The sequence below is a fragment of the Vicugna pacos genome, chromosome 7 (assembly GCF_048564905.1).
Source record: "Vicugna pacos chromosome 7, VicPac4, whole genome shotgun sequence".
In the NCBI taxonomy this organism is placed as follows: Eukaryota; Metazoa; Chordata; class Mammalia; order Artiodactyla; family Camelidae; genus Vicugna; species Vicugna pacos.
The window spans coordinates 67182816-67196724 of NC_132993.1; the positions used below are offsets into that span (position 1 = coordinate 67182816).

At 38.4% G+C, this 13909-nt stretch overlaps 1 protein-coding gene across 13 annotated transcripts in view; it reads left to right on the forward strand.

The window, feature by feature from the left end:
• ELAPOR2 (endosome-lysosome associated apoptosis and autophagy regulator family member 2) overlaps positions 1-13909 on the forward strand; it is a 660265-nt gene that overhangs the window by 442549 nt on the left and 203807 nt on the right. For 12 of the 13 annotated variants that reach the window (XM_072965097.1, XM_072965100.1, XM_072965099.1 and 9 more), the window contains one exon: positions 8527-8648. The gene's annotated coding sequence lies outside the window, so the exon portion shown is untranslated. Of the gene's footprint in view, positions 1-8526; positions 8649-9308; positions 9395-13909 lie in introns of those variants that run through there. The other variant, XM_072965094.1, reaches the window with a different exon arrangement.

Genomic DNA, 13909 nt, shown 5'->3' on the forward strand with positions numbered 1-13909 from the left:
GGTGGGGTGAAGGGGAGTCGGGCGGCAGGGAGGTGGGGGCTCTAACTTTGAAGCTCGGCTAGAGCTCTTGGCCTGCGGGAGAACCAGGACTAACAGTCAGCCCTGGAACAACTCTCCTGTGGTCTCCTACGACCGGAGGACTGCATGCTGGAGGAGAAAGAGAGGGAGCGAGCTTGGGAGGCCGGTGTGCAGCTCTGCCCCACACACCGCTCAAATGCACATTGCGAGCCCCTGGAGAGGGCTTGTGCAGAACAATCTCTGGGTCAGGCGGGCGGGGGACACTCCTGTTTCCTAGCAACCCTCATCAATCTTGGGATAGCTCCCTCTGAAGGAATTCGATTGGACAGCCCCTGGAGGGAAGCCACGCCCATTCAAGAATGCTGGGCTGCTGCTTTTTCGCATTCTCCCAAATTTCTTGGGTGGAATAAGATTAGAGGGGAGTGCTGTATAATCTTCCTTCTTATCCTCCGATGCTGCTACATCGCCTGCTTGCGGGACCCTCCTACCCGCGACATTAGTCCTTCTCTAGTTCAATCTGTGTTTAGCAGACACAATGCTCTCTACAGAACCTCTTCTTTCTTCTTAAAATTAAATAAATAAAAACCTTAAATCGGTGACGTAGGCACAAAAGAGAAAAAGGCACACGGAAATAGCTTTAATAGGCTCTGAGATGCAAATAAAATCCTAAAGGTAAAATTCCAGGCATCTTCCTATGTTTAGAAACGCGTTGTGCTTAATTTCAAAATCAAAACTTCACTGTCATTAATTTTTGCACCTTGGTATATTCACTTCATGTTAACCAAAGACTGAGTTATATATAGCCAGAGAAAATTAAACTTAATGCTTTTATGCTACACTTATTCTTTAATATTTAATGTTAACTTGTTTAACAACTGTCTTCTTTTGTAACCTAGCCAGGAACATTTAAACTACAGAAACAATTTTACCACTGATTTTTTTAGAGAGCCAAGGATATTTAGAAGACACGTGTGCTTATTTATATATTCCACTGTGAACGTCACTAAAACTAGAAACTTGAATATATTAAAAATTAAAATGTTATTAAATAGTAAAACTCTGAAAATGCTAGAAGTTCGTCTTCCAACACCATTCTTTCTGAAATGCAAGAGCAGTGCCAAAATAGAAGCAAAATCACTCTTCCTTCCTATTTCATTACTACTATCTCACCATGAACACATTAGACTTTCATAAGAAAGGATTTTCACAATGTCTTTCCAGTAGACAACTGTACATCAAGGAGCAATGACACAATGATCTATTCACTGCAAGGGCTTCCAATAACCACAAAGTCACGTTGGGAGCTTTTTTTTTTTTTTTGCCCCTAGAATGTTCCAGAAGATACCCTTTTGCCTTTCCAAGAGTTTATCAGAATCAGCTGAAATTGGGAGAAGTAGAAGAGATCTGATATTTTTATCTCATGAAAAAAGAAAAGTAGCTGTGTTTGCACAAAAGACAGCACTGATGTATGGATGGAACTGCATCGCCATAGCTAATTTCTAAGCTGTTTAAGACCCTAGGGTTGGTGATGTGTAGAGACTGAAATACCAAAGCAAATTATCAATCTGTTATCAGATCTGGGCTTATAGGACACTTTCCCTTTTCCTCTCCCACACACGCACAAAGAATTGATGAATGTAAGGGATTTTCAGCCTGGCAGAAGCATGCTCCCTGAATTTGAATCCCTAAGTGCCATCACTTCTTAGTTTTGTGATCTTGGACAAGTTTCTTAACCTCACTATATCCTAGTTTCATCACCTGTTAAGTGGAAATAATAATTACTCATTCCTCAGAATTGTTTTGAGGATAAGTAAGTACGATATAAGCTGCATACAACTATTAGTTACTACTATTAGTCTCTAGCTTCTAGTCAGCAAACAGTATCTCAGTGAGCCATGTATAATATTTAATTGATGGCAATGAGTCATGTACTTTAATTCTTTCTTTTTAATTTAATTTAAATTCATCATTGCCTGGGAACATAGCTTTAACTTTTAATGTTTGTTTGATGTGTGGGTGTCTGTGCATGTGCACACATGCATGGGTGCCCGTGTATGTGCACATGAATGTTTTCAAGTTCCTTTTAGAAGCTTCAAGGGATAGAACTAGAGGACAACTTCTAGCTAAGTGGCATGCCCTTAGGAAATGAAATCTCTCCCTTTTCCCATGTCCCCCTAAGTATTCTAGCTGGGCTCTGGTTCCAAATAATGCTAGTCTACTCTTTTAAGTACTTTGGTGTAACATGTTTATCACATCTTTTCAAGTCAAACACATATGTGTTTGGACATCTAGACTACTCTTTCTAGTTGGTATTTTATTAGCTCAATTTTTACAAATCCATTCATGTTTATTTGAGTGATTAATCATGATATTTCTTTGTGAAATCTATGATCCTTTACAGTTAATGCCCAACTTCTGGCATAATGCCTTTTCAATATGGCTCATAATGCATACCATCCTTCATTCACAAGTTAACTCTGACAGTTGATGTGCTGTCATCATTAATTACAAGTAAAATGTCGTCCATGTCTCCATTTCTGATCCAGGGTTCACTCTCACTAACATTCTTTCTGGAGTGAATGTCCACTGGCTCAATCTAGAAATCAATTTCATTGCTGGTTTCTACTGCCAGTCAGTAGTGTGCTGTTATTTTGATCACATAGAGAGTGTCCAATCTGCCTGGAACATTTCTGCTTTTCATCTATTAGCTGGCTGGGTTCACAGTGCTCACTTTATTTCCCAAAAGTGTCAGGTTTGGGATTAAATTGTATGGTTACCTGAACCCTCTAATCATTTGGCTGATATCTCTTTCCTCAGCCTTCCCTTGTTCCATCTGCCATATGACTGTTAAATTCCTCTGTATAACTCTTTTTTCAGAATAGCACTGATCATTTCCAGAGGCCTAATACATAAGCCTCTGTAAATACATAGTACACATATAAAAATTTAAAAATTTTTTTGCTTATAAATATCCATCTTATTTTTTAACTTCTTTCAAAATGTTTCTCCTTGGACCATCTGTAAATTCTGATTCTAATTACTGTTACAAAATATAAAAATTAAAATATTCTAACCTTAATTTTGTGTTTTGTGTGTGTGTGTTTTGTAATTAGATTTGTTTGTTTGTTTCTAATGGAGTTACTGGGGATTGAACCTAGGGCCTTGTGTATGCTAAGCATGCACTCTACCACTGAGCTAGACCTTCCTCCTCTAGCCTTAATTTTGATTGAAACTTCAAGACAAGAGGTGCCAACAACTCCATATTACAAAGCAAGGGTTGCCACTGGCCCTCTGCTGGATTTGTGTGGAGTGTCTTTAAATCATGTGGATTATGAAAGAGTTAAAGTCCAAGAAGCTGAGAGACTAGGAAATTGGAGTCTGAAGAGTTTTTGGTGTGCTCTAAATATGCAGGTAGAAGACTGCAGTGGGGTTATGTGCTTTCTCCTCACTTCAGCCCTAGAGTGGGATGTTGCTGCTTCAGGGAAACTTTTGCTGCTTTTCTCTGGAATTAGGGTGGTGTAATAAACTGCTTTTTTAAATTCATAGCAGAAAAATATAAAATGCAACAGTCTGGGGGTAGATCTGTCTCCCAGAGGACTGAGGAAAGAGAGCTGAACTTTGCAGGTAACTGCACTCCCACCCATGATGGGTAGAAGGGCTTCCTTTTCTATACACTACATTGTGGGGTGCAGGGAGGAGTGAGCTCACAGAGCAGGAGATGTGTTTTCTTAGATCATAACCGGAAGGGCTTGGTAGAGGAACTCTGGATGCCCTGTAGACAGTCTACAGAGGGCACCGGATTGGAGCATTGTGATTATGAGGTTGTGCTCCGCACAAATGCTTCTACTTGAAGGGCAAACAAGAGCTGCTCGCCCAGCGCTTATATGCAGGGCTGCACCCTCCCACTGACTACAGTTTATCAATATGAATGAGGCCTCTTTCTCCAATTCACATTCAAAGGATTGGGAGAAGCCTGTAAGTGAAGTATAGACAACCAGGGCCCTGGGGTAGGGTAGGAAGTGTCCAGTCACAAAACCTCACCAGAATCACATCAATGAGAAATCCCCTAGAGCCCAAGGGTCTTCAAAGAACTGATTAAATTGGGATTAGAAAAGACAGCTTTGAACCCCTGCTAAACCTAGGAAGAAGCAGAGCTAAGTGAGTGCTTGTCAAATAGGACTTTGCTTGTCCAGTCATGTCACTTACCTCTGACCTGCTCAACTCATCTCCTGATGGAGGTGCATGGAGGATGAGGATGTGGAGCTGGCTGAGCAGAGAGGGGACAACTAGCCAGGTCCCATCGCAGGCCTCACTCCTGCTCCTGCTGCTCTCCAAGGCTGGGGAGGGGAAGAAGTTGAACTTAGGTGGATGCTGGAATTTTGGTCATTACTGTGCATTGAACCTAATTCTGTATGAGTCTAGTAAATCTAGGATTTTTTTTCTTTTTTCTTTTGGTACTAAAGTGAAGGAAGGAATTTTATCTGGGAATAATCTAAAAGTCAAAGCACTAGCCTTGAATTACATCCAAGGGGATGGAGAAGAACAAGCCCTATAGGCGAAAAAGAGCAGTGGTAATGGTGAGAAAAGAATAAAATTGTTTTTGTGGTGCTTTATGAACCTCCCTTGTTAGGTGTATAAATGATCTGATCAATACTTTGAATTCTTTTGCATTTTTCCCCTCATTCTCACAGGGGCAAAAAAAAAATCCTTGGATATTTACTATGTGTTTTGTTTTCGTTCTGCATATTGTATAGTTAATGACTGAATTAAAGTTGGTTCTAAACGTGAATGTTCAAATATTAAAATACCTATCACCTACAAGTGGCTTCTTTGGAAGATTTTGATTTTTAGTTATTGAATAAATAGCAAGAAAATAAAGTAAGTTAAACTAAAAAGTAAATATAAAATTAGTAGATTCTTTGAAAATACTCATCACAAGAAACTGAAATACTTTGTCTTTCCTATTAAACTGGAAGTTTCACTGTGGCTGAGTATTTCCCATTAGATGCTGGTACTTCTGGAACTAATGAGTGTGTGGAGGGTGGGGGCTTGGAGAAGACTGGCTCAGTAGACATTTGTTGAATGAATGAACGAACCTTTAAAGATTAAAAGATCGTATTGACTTTTAAAGTCGAGTAAACTGAGCCCTGGATATCGCATGTGTTCCCAGATTTCTATTTAAGAAGAGTTTAGAATTGTTATTGTGGTTCACTAATCTGGTTCATTGGTTGGTAATCTAGTTCACTCACTTTATCAGAGGGGTGGATGTTTGCAAAATCACTTGTCTATCTCAAATTCCTAAAACTTCATGACATGTTATAAAGCTTAATAGGCATCTGATGAATAAAAGATTAAATGGTTGGAAGACCTTCCTAGGGGTTTTGTCTCAATTCTGTATTTTCATGGCAGCAAATTGTTTTTAGTGTTAGGTTTCTGTAAAATAATTTTTTGGGGGGTGGGCAGGGATAATAGGATCAGATGAAGTTTATGAGCTTTTCAGGAGAACAAAAGCCTCTGGGCATAGCCAGTGCTTGGAGGAGTTAATTTATCAGATTATGTGTGGTTAGGATCACTGCTTTTACTCTGGATTCATGACTCCAGCCTAAATAAATGATGCAAGGCACAAATGCTAAAGGAGTTCAGAAGAAGGAAAAGGTCAACTGGTTTACATTTTCACCTGTAAATTTAATCCCAGAGGTTTGGGCAAAGGTTTACATTGTACATTTTAGATAAAACATATGATGAAGTTATTTATTTTGGTTTTATGTTGGTTATTTCCTTCCTGAAAATTCAAATCTATTTTTCATACCTGGAAGCAATGATATACTGAATGAGTCATCCCTAAATCAGCCATTCAGTACAGAGCAAGGTCCAGTTAGTTATGCATGTGTGTGTATGTATGTATGTATGTATGTAAGTATTTGAGTAACATTCATTGGAAACTATCAAGTGCCTAACACTATGCCAAGTGCCTAGGATATCAAAGATATAGTTAGGGCCCCCGACCTTGATGATTTCACTTCTGATAATGGTCAACAGAAATGTGAACAAATCAATAAAAATACAATGTGATGAAATATATATGAGAGGTCCTTTAGGAAGGAGAGTGACCTGGTGGAAACGGCCACTATATATTAATCAGAGCTCATGGCCTTTGAATGTGATGACCCAGGGTGAGAGCCTACTGCTCCAGAAGTTCTCTACTTTGAAATGCAGATGTTTGAGAAAGGGGAGTATATCAGTTGGAAATGCCTTTTGGCTGCAATTAACACATTGCCCAACAAACATTGGATTAAACAAATGGTGCTCTTCGAGTTTATTTCCACATATCAAGACTATAGAAATAGGCAATTTTGGTATGGCTTCTGTGGCTCAGTGTTGTTAGAGCCAGCATTTCTGTCTTTTCCTTCTTCGTGTTGCAATATTGCTGCTCCAGCTCCAGCTATCACATCACTCTCTCAGGAAGCAAGAATAAGCAGGATCAGCAGGGTAACCTCTATTTACTCTGTGTATCAAGGATGCATGATCTCTCTCAGAACTACATAGTAATATTATCATTTATGTCTAACTGGATAGACCTTTTCATATGCCTGCCCCTAGCTACATATTATATTGGAAAGGATATAATTCTCTTTTCCAGTCTCTTTAATGTAAGACATCAAGAAAGAGGGTAAATGGGATTGGCAGTTGGGTCAACCAGCCAACAGTGTCTGGCTCAGGGAGTAATTTCACCTCTTCCCTCTAAAACCATTTCTATGCTGGAGATAGTGTTCCAGCGTATACTCTAATTTTTGACTTGAAATTGGAGGACATGAATAGATCTTCTATGGAAGGGAAAATTTTTGTAGTTGCTTATTGAGGGCATTCCTTCCGTGGTCTTTTACAGCCTATGGCTAAGTGACTTTTGGGGGCCAAGGTCAACTGTAGTTCCTAGTCTTAATTACCCTAATACCTGGCTCATTCTTAATCTGAAAGCAGTATAGAACATTTAAGATTCTTGGGGCCTAAAAGTACATGCCCCCTTAAAGAAAATCCTAAATTGCAATGGAAACTATTCGTGTTGATACGTATGTGTACAAATTCCAAACAACTATGTCCTCAGAGCTGTTTGGGAGGATGTTCAGTAAATATTAAATGTATTTAAGTGCATAAAAAAAAGTTTAGTGTTGACTCCTGAAGCATGAATGTTGTGCACTGAGATGTACCTTTAGTGTCTCTTTTCTGGGAATTCATTCAATAATAAATATTTATTAAGGGCCCACTCCATGCCAGGCAATGTGCTATATGCTGGGTATGCAGGATAGATTAGTTCAATACAGCTCTTGGTGTTAGGGAGCAGATAGCCAGAAAAATGCTTTCAATCAATATAAACTTTATTTTTAGGAGTGTTCCAAGCATAGCCCTTATGACCACAGGAGATGTCACAAGCTCTCAGTATTGTATTTCAGGTTATTTTACTGTGATTCACAATATTCTGCTTAAAAGTTTATTTTACCTTGCTACTTTGGAAAGATTCTTTTCATTGAAAAACGAAAGCAAACAAACAAAAACTTTCTTCCGCCCCCCGTCTTTTTCCTCCTTTAACCTTTCATGTGTTAGAACAATATTTAATACAGGTTCATAAACAAATTCATTTTTTAAATGTGAAAGACCATGTACTTACTAGGGAAAACTTTTCCGTAAGGAAAATTGTGGTCCTGAATAATAAAGGATTTTTTCCTTTGATTTAGTATGAGGACACATTAAGAGAGGAAAGTTTCTAGGAGGAGAGACCACAGAAATGTAAACCTAAGATGTTAAGATTTGCTGTCATTTCTCATCCAGAAGAATAAAATTAATTCAAGATTTCAGGAGAGTTTTTTTCCTCAGGCAAAACATATTTTGCTGGAATTATCTTAGCAATGGAGTCAAAGCTTTAATTAGGCAATTGTTTCTGTTCTCTGGTATAGTTTTGTAGCGGAGACTGTCACTGAGGGCATGACACTTAATGTCAAATTAGTAGTAGCATCTGCAAATAAAAAATAACCCTTACTGTTCAAATTAGAATCTCTCAGACTGAAAAGAAGGGTTGGGTTAAATTTCTGGGGGAAATGTTTATTAAAATTATGTGTTACAAAGCTTTACTTTTATGATTCATAATGTTTTCCTAAAGCATAATTATTTTGATTCTCAAAGTTGTAGAATTAATATGCTCTTATTAATTGCAATGATTAGAATGTAGTGAAAGGTGGTGGTGCTTAAGGTCTGCAGGGAAGAAAGTGCAAATCCCTTTAGCTGCCTTGAATGAATTGCTTTTGCTCCTGAGTTTATGCCTCCACTCATAAAGTTGCTCTTGCCCATCCTGACTCTTGCCTATCTATACTCTAAGGGTATGATTTCCCAAATGGTTGTTGGAGGATGTTCGGGGGATCCTCTCTGGCACAGACCAGAGAATAGCTAATAGGAACAATGAAAGGCTCACCAAGAAATCAGCTAATCCAGTGCTTCTCGAATTTTTTTTCTGTCCAGAATGCATGGTGATGTCTGTTCCAGCTGGTTTTCATTCTTGACAGTGTATCTCAAGTTCTGAAGTCTGTTGTCTGCTGTAACTCAGTTCCTTTTCCTTCCACTGAGGAACTATTGGAATGCAGGTGAGTACTGGAATGAACTATTGAATATTTTAGTATTCCACATATGGACTGTTCCAACAATGACTATTGGAGTGAACTGTTGGAATGCAGGTGAGTAAGAGTGACTTTATTCTTGGAGCACACTTATATCCCTGCTGGTTGACACTGAAAGTAAAACCTTCAGGTGAAGTAAAACTTTCAAAAAGCTTGTCACTTTATCATAGGATAAAACTTCCTGTCCTTCCCCAGAAGCCCCTCCATGTTTACATTATTGACGTTTTCCCTTTGAATAGCACTTTTGGGTTTTCAGAAATGCTTTCATGTCTACATTTTTACCTAGATTTAAACTCCTTGAGTTTTTTAAAAAACAATCTATTATTCGTATTTTCTAAGTGAGGAAACTAAGGCTAAGAAAAGTTAAGTAACTTATTTTAGGTCATATAGCAAATAAGTGAGTAAAGCCAGAACTTCAATCAAGCTAACTAACTAGTTTTTAATCTAGTGTGTATCCTAATATCCTACCCTGCCTTTCATTATTCCTTACTCACTGGAGGATGCTCTTCTGCTTCACCCATCCCACCACAGTTATGTATGCTCACAGGTACTCTGTGTTTAAGTTGTTCCTTATACACCTAACCTTCAGCCCCCTTAAAAATTCTGCTGAGTTTCTCTCTTTCACAGGCTTTTAACCTTTACTAGCTTGGCCATGTGTGAAAAGTAAACTATCCCTACTAAGGGCTTAACCAAGTAATGATTTCCTCTCCCAGGTAAGTTTTAGTTTTAAGGAGTGATGCCATGACTGAGGGTTTCAGATACTTTGCAAGTATCTAAAAAGATTATAAACCTATTGTAACTATAATGATTGGAAGTATGGTGGTGCTAGATCTCTGTATAATTTAAATTTAAATGATTAAGTCAAAATCTTAAGAGAATTTTTTGGTTAATATCTATAATCTCCTCCTGCCCCCATGATCCAATCAACTTCCCAGTAAACTATGAAAGGTACAGTGTCCACTTGTTCAGGGTTCTTTGCCTGGAACCTAGCACAGTGTCTGGAACATATTTGTTGAATGAATGAATGAACTTCAACAAACAATATTGCCAACAACGTGCTTGATGATAATAACAGTAGAAGGATGATATAGGGCATATAAAAGTTGATAGTATGATATGGTAATAATAAAAACATGCAATTCTTAGATTTAAGATTAACTAGATGTGTTTGTCGGGACTGACTAAATTATGTTTTGGTAATGACAATCCCCAAATCTCACTAGTTTAAAACAACACTCATACTACATTTTGATTGATGGTTGGCTAGGAGCTGTGTTATGCTGTCATCACTCTGGGACCCAGGCTGATGGCACAGCTACTCTCTCTATGGAACACTGCCAGTTGTGGCAAAAGGAAGGAAAGATCTAGAGGGTCCCACATCAACATTTAAATACTCAGCCATAAAAACCGACAATATAACGCCATTTGCAGCAACATGGATGCTCCTGGAGAATGTCATTCTTAGTGGAGTAAGCCAGAAAGAGAAAGAAAAGTACCATATGAGATCGCTCGTATGTGGAATCTAAAAAACAAAAACAAAAACAAACAAACAAGCAAAGAAAAAAAACAAAGTGTAAATACAGGACAGAAATAGACTCATAGACAGAGAATACAGACTTGTGGTTGTCAGGGGGGTGGAGGGTGGAAAGGGATAGACTAGGGTTTCAAAATTGTAGAATAGATAAACAAGATTATACTGTATAGCACAGGGAAATATACACAAAATCTTATGGTAGGTCACAGAGAAAAAAATATGAGTGTGTATATGTCCATGTATGACTGAAAAATTGTGCTGAACACTGTAATTTGACACAACATTGTAAAATGATTATAAATCAATAAAAAATGTTAAAAAAATAATAAAATAAATGCTCTGATCAGGAAGAGACACACAGATTCTACTTATAGCTCATTGGGCAGAAATAATCCTGGCAACCATTAGGGGGCCAGAGATACAGTTCTACCTTGTGTCCAGAAGGCAGAGGACCTGAAATATCTCTTAAAAAAAAAAAAATATATATATATATATATATATGTGTGTGTGTGTGTGTGTGTGTGTATTTATAACACCTTTATTGTGGTATGATTCCTGTACAGTAAACGACACATATTTCAGATGTACAGTTTGATGAATTTTGATAGCTGTCAGCATCAGTAACTACTACAGTGGGAAAACCGTGTTCGTCTCGTGTGGGAGCTGTATCAGTATTGTGTATTTTCCTGTAATAAGAATGAAGTATTTCTATTTTGTGACCACGTCCTATGGGTCAGGCACTGTGCTAGTGGTTTACACACATCGCCTCCTAGTTCACGCAACACTCATGGGAGGGAGGACTTATTCTTACTTTACACAGATGAAGAAACTGAAGTGAAGTGAGGTCCAGCAGTTGCCCACTTAGTAAGTAGTGGTGTTGATGTTAAAGCTCAGGTCCGACTGACTCCAAAGATGAAGCCCTTGACAACATTGCTTTTATATACCACCTCCAAGGCCTTCAGGCTCCATCTCTGGGCTATTTATTTGTTTTTGGTGGTCATGTTCACTAGGCTCCTGAACGTCCCTTTATCCATAACGCTCAGCTAGCATGCTTTTAATCAATTGAAAGTCAAAAGTCAGCAATCTGTTCTTGCTATAGAGGCTAAGACTGTAATATCTCTGATTTAGAAGGAGAGTTATCATGAGCCCATTGAGACAAATGAACGGTCAAGACTGATTAAACTTATTAGACCAAAGATGAAGTTGTGTTGTTCTGATGATATCAAGTTCTAGATCCTGTTTCCATTGATTGTACAAAATGCTGGTTCAATGCTCAAAAATTACAAATAATAGCTCCAAAATATTTACTATGCTCTAATTATTTTCTTCAAGTTGAAATTTCCATGTAGTAATATTGTTTCCAATTGGTAAAAATAAATATTAATTTCATACGTCGATTTTTTTTCCTGCAAAACTTTCCTTCTGTGAAGGATAAGGTTTTTTTTTTTTCCATATTAAGGGTTTTAGAGATTGCTTCTGGCTTCATCTTTCGTACTATCTCAAGTTCTTTGAAACAGAACATTAATTTTTGGTTGGGAGAGGGAATCTCTTTTGTCCTTGTTTCACATTTCCAAGCCCTCAAAAATAAGGATAGCTCTTCCAGGCCTCTCTGCCCTCTCTCCCTGCTCCCCGCAGAGAAGCCAGTCATCTTACTAACGTGCAGGGGAGAATGAAAAGGACCTGCAGCTTACCTGCTTCTCTTTACTTACTTTGTGTAGGATTCGCCTGCTTGTAGAGATCCTGTTTCATATTTCTTCAGTCTTAAGACACATTTTAAAAACAGCTTAGCATCTCTGAATAAACATATATCTTACGATTAATAGTAGGTCCTAGTTTAAATGCCAGGCAGGTTTCATTTCTTTCTAGCAGTGCATAAAATAAACCACACCTTACAAACCTAATTTTTTTAATTAGGTGAAGTATGATCTTCTGCTTTTCTCCCTAACATATGGTAGATAGCCTGGTCGTGGGGTGCAGTAGTGGGAATGCATTGTGGCTGCATATGTAAGCTGTTACACCAACAGTTTCCTCAGTAATAAAGGGAGAGTCTCCACCCTCCTGACTTTTTCATCAGCTCGGAGTTGGTTCTGAACTTCAGTAGACGGAGAAGAGTCTTACATATTAAATAGGCAAACCTCCAAATCGTGTACATTGGACCAGACACCTTGACAATACATAAGGAGTAGAAGTTGAAAGAAAGAGAATTTGGAGATAGAGGTGTGTTGCCAAAGCAAGACCCTGAATTAATCCAAGAGGGTTTTGGTTTACCAAGCAATAGTGGAGGTGGGAGTGATGGTCTTTTGACTTTGGTCAGCTCTCCATAGCATGCCATATGGCTGCTTTTCACAATTTTATTGTTGGTTTTTAGTTCATGGCACCCTGGGTGGGTGACATTAGGCCTCAGGCTTTAGTAAATTAGCCAGGTGGGATTATGACTTTGATGGGTCACTGAAGCATATAATAACTTTGTTCCAGGAAAGTGACAGTTCTTATTCAGGCAAGACCACCAGCACCTGGCCTTAGAGGCACTCTAGCTTCACAGGTGACTTCAGCCTTCCTGGACAGAGATGCCTTTAGGTAAGACTATGACAGCAAGACCTTGAAATTCACAGGCACAGCTTGGCCTGGTATTTCAGGTGAAGCAAAGTTCAGATGAGTCCTTTTTGACATTGGAAGGAGTAACAGAATTTGCTGTTTTAAAACTGCAAGGCATCTGAGTTTTGTACATTCTACAGAACACTAGTGAGCTTCTAGCTTGGTGCTGTTTGCACCAGGGCTGTTGTGTGCAGTGCTGGACCCACTGACCCACATTCAGCTCACCTCTATGCCGTGTCACCTGCCTTCAAGGCTAAGAAAGAAAAGTGTGGCAGGAATAAACTCTGTGGTCTCAGGCTGGCTTGAGTCTTGTTAACTGAAACTTGTAAACTTTCACTGTGGATCCTGATTTCATAGACCCAAATTATGGGTTTTCCTAGAAAAGTGAGGTAGAGTTTTATCAGTGAATATCTAAACATGAATGGAAGCTCTTTCTATGAACAGGATATGCTATCCTCTTGAGAGAAGATAAAGGTATAGCTCAAAGTTAGGTCATTGCAAACCCACCATTGAAGAAGGAAATGAAAATAAGTTGTACCTTTAATTTTCCTCCAGGAAAATTACATTTTTTCCAGCCAATTAAAAAGCAACTGGAATGATTAGTTAGAAATCAAATAAAGGAAGACTGGCTTAGTGAGCTGGAGAGAGTTGCTTACACAGAAAGCAAACATATGTTTACCAAAGGGGAAAGTGGTGGGGCAGATAAATTAGGAGTTTGGGATTTGCAGATACAAACTACTATATATAAAATAGATAAACAGCAAGGTCCTACTGTATAGCATAGGGAACTATATTTAATATCTTATGATAACCTATAATGAAAAAGAATATATCATATATATGTATGACTGAATCACTATGCTGTACACCAGGAATTAACACAATATTGTAGATCACCAATACTTCAGTAAAAAAAGAAGAGAGAGTTGCTCACTGGAAAAGTTGGTATTTTAGCTCACAGACAAAGCAAATGTGAAGGGGAAAATGAGATCTGAAAGGCCAGGAGATTCAGATATAAAAGGAAAAAACTGAACTTTCCCTAAAATTGCTCTAAAGAAGATAAAGGGAAGGGAGAGATATTGGTCTAGTTGTTACTAGG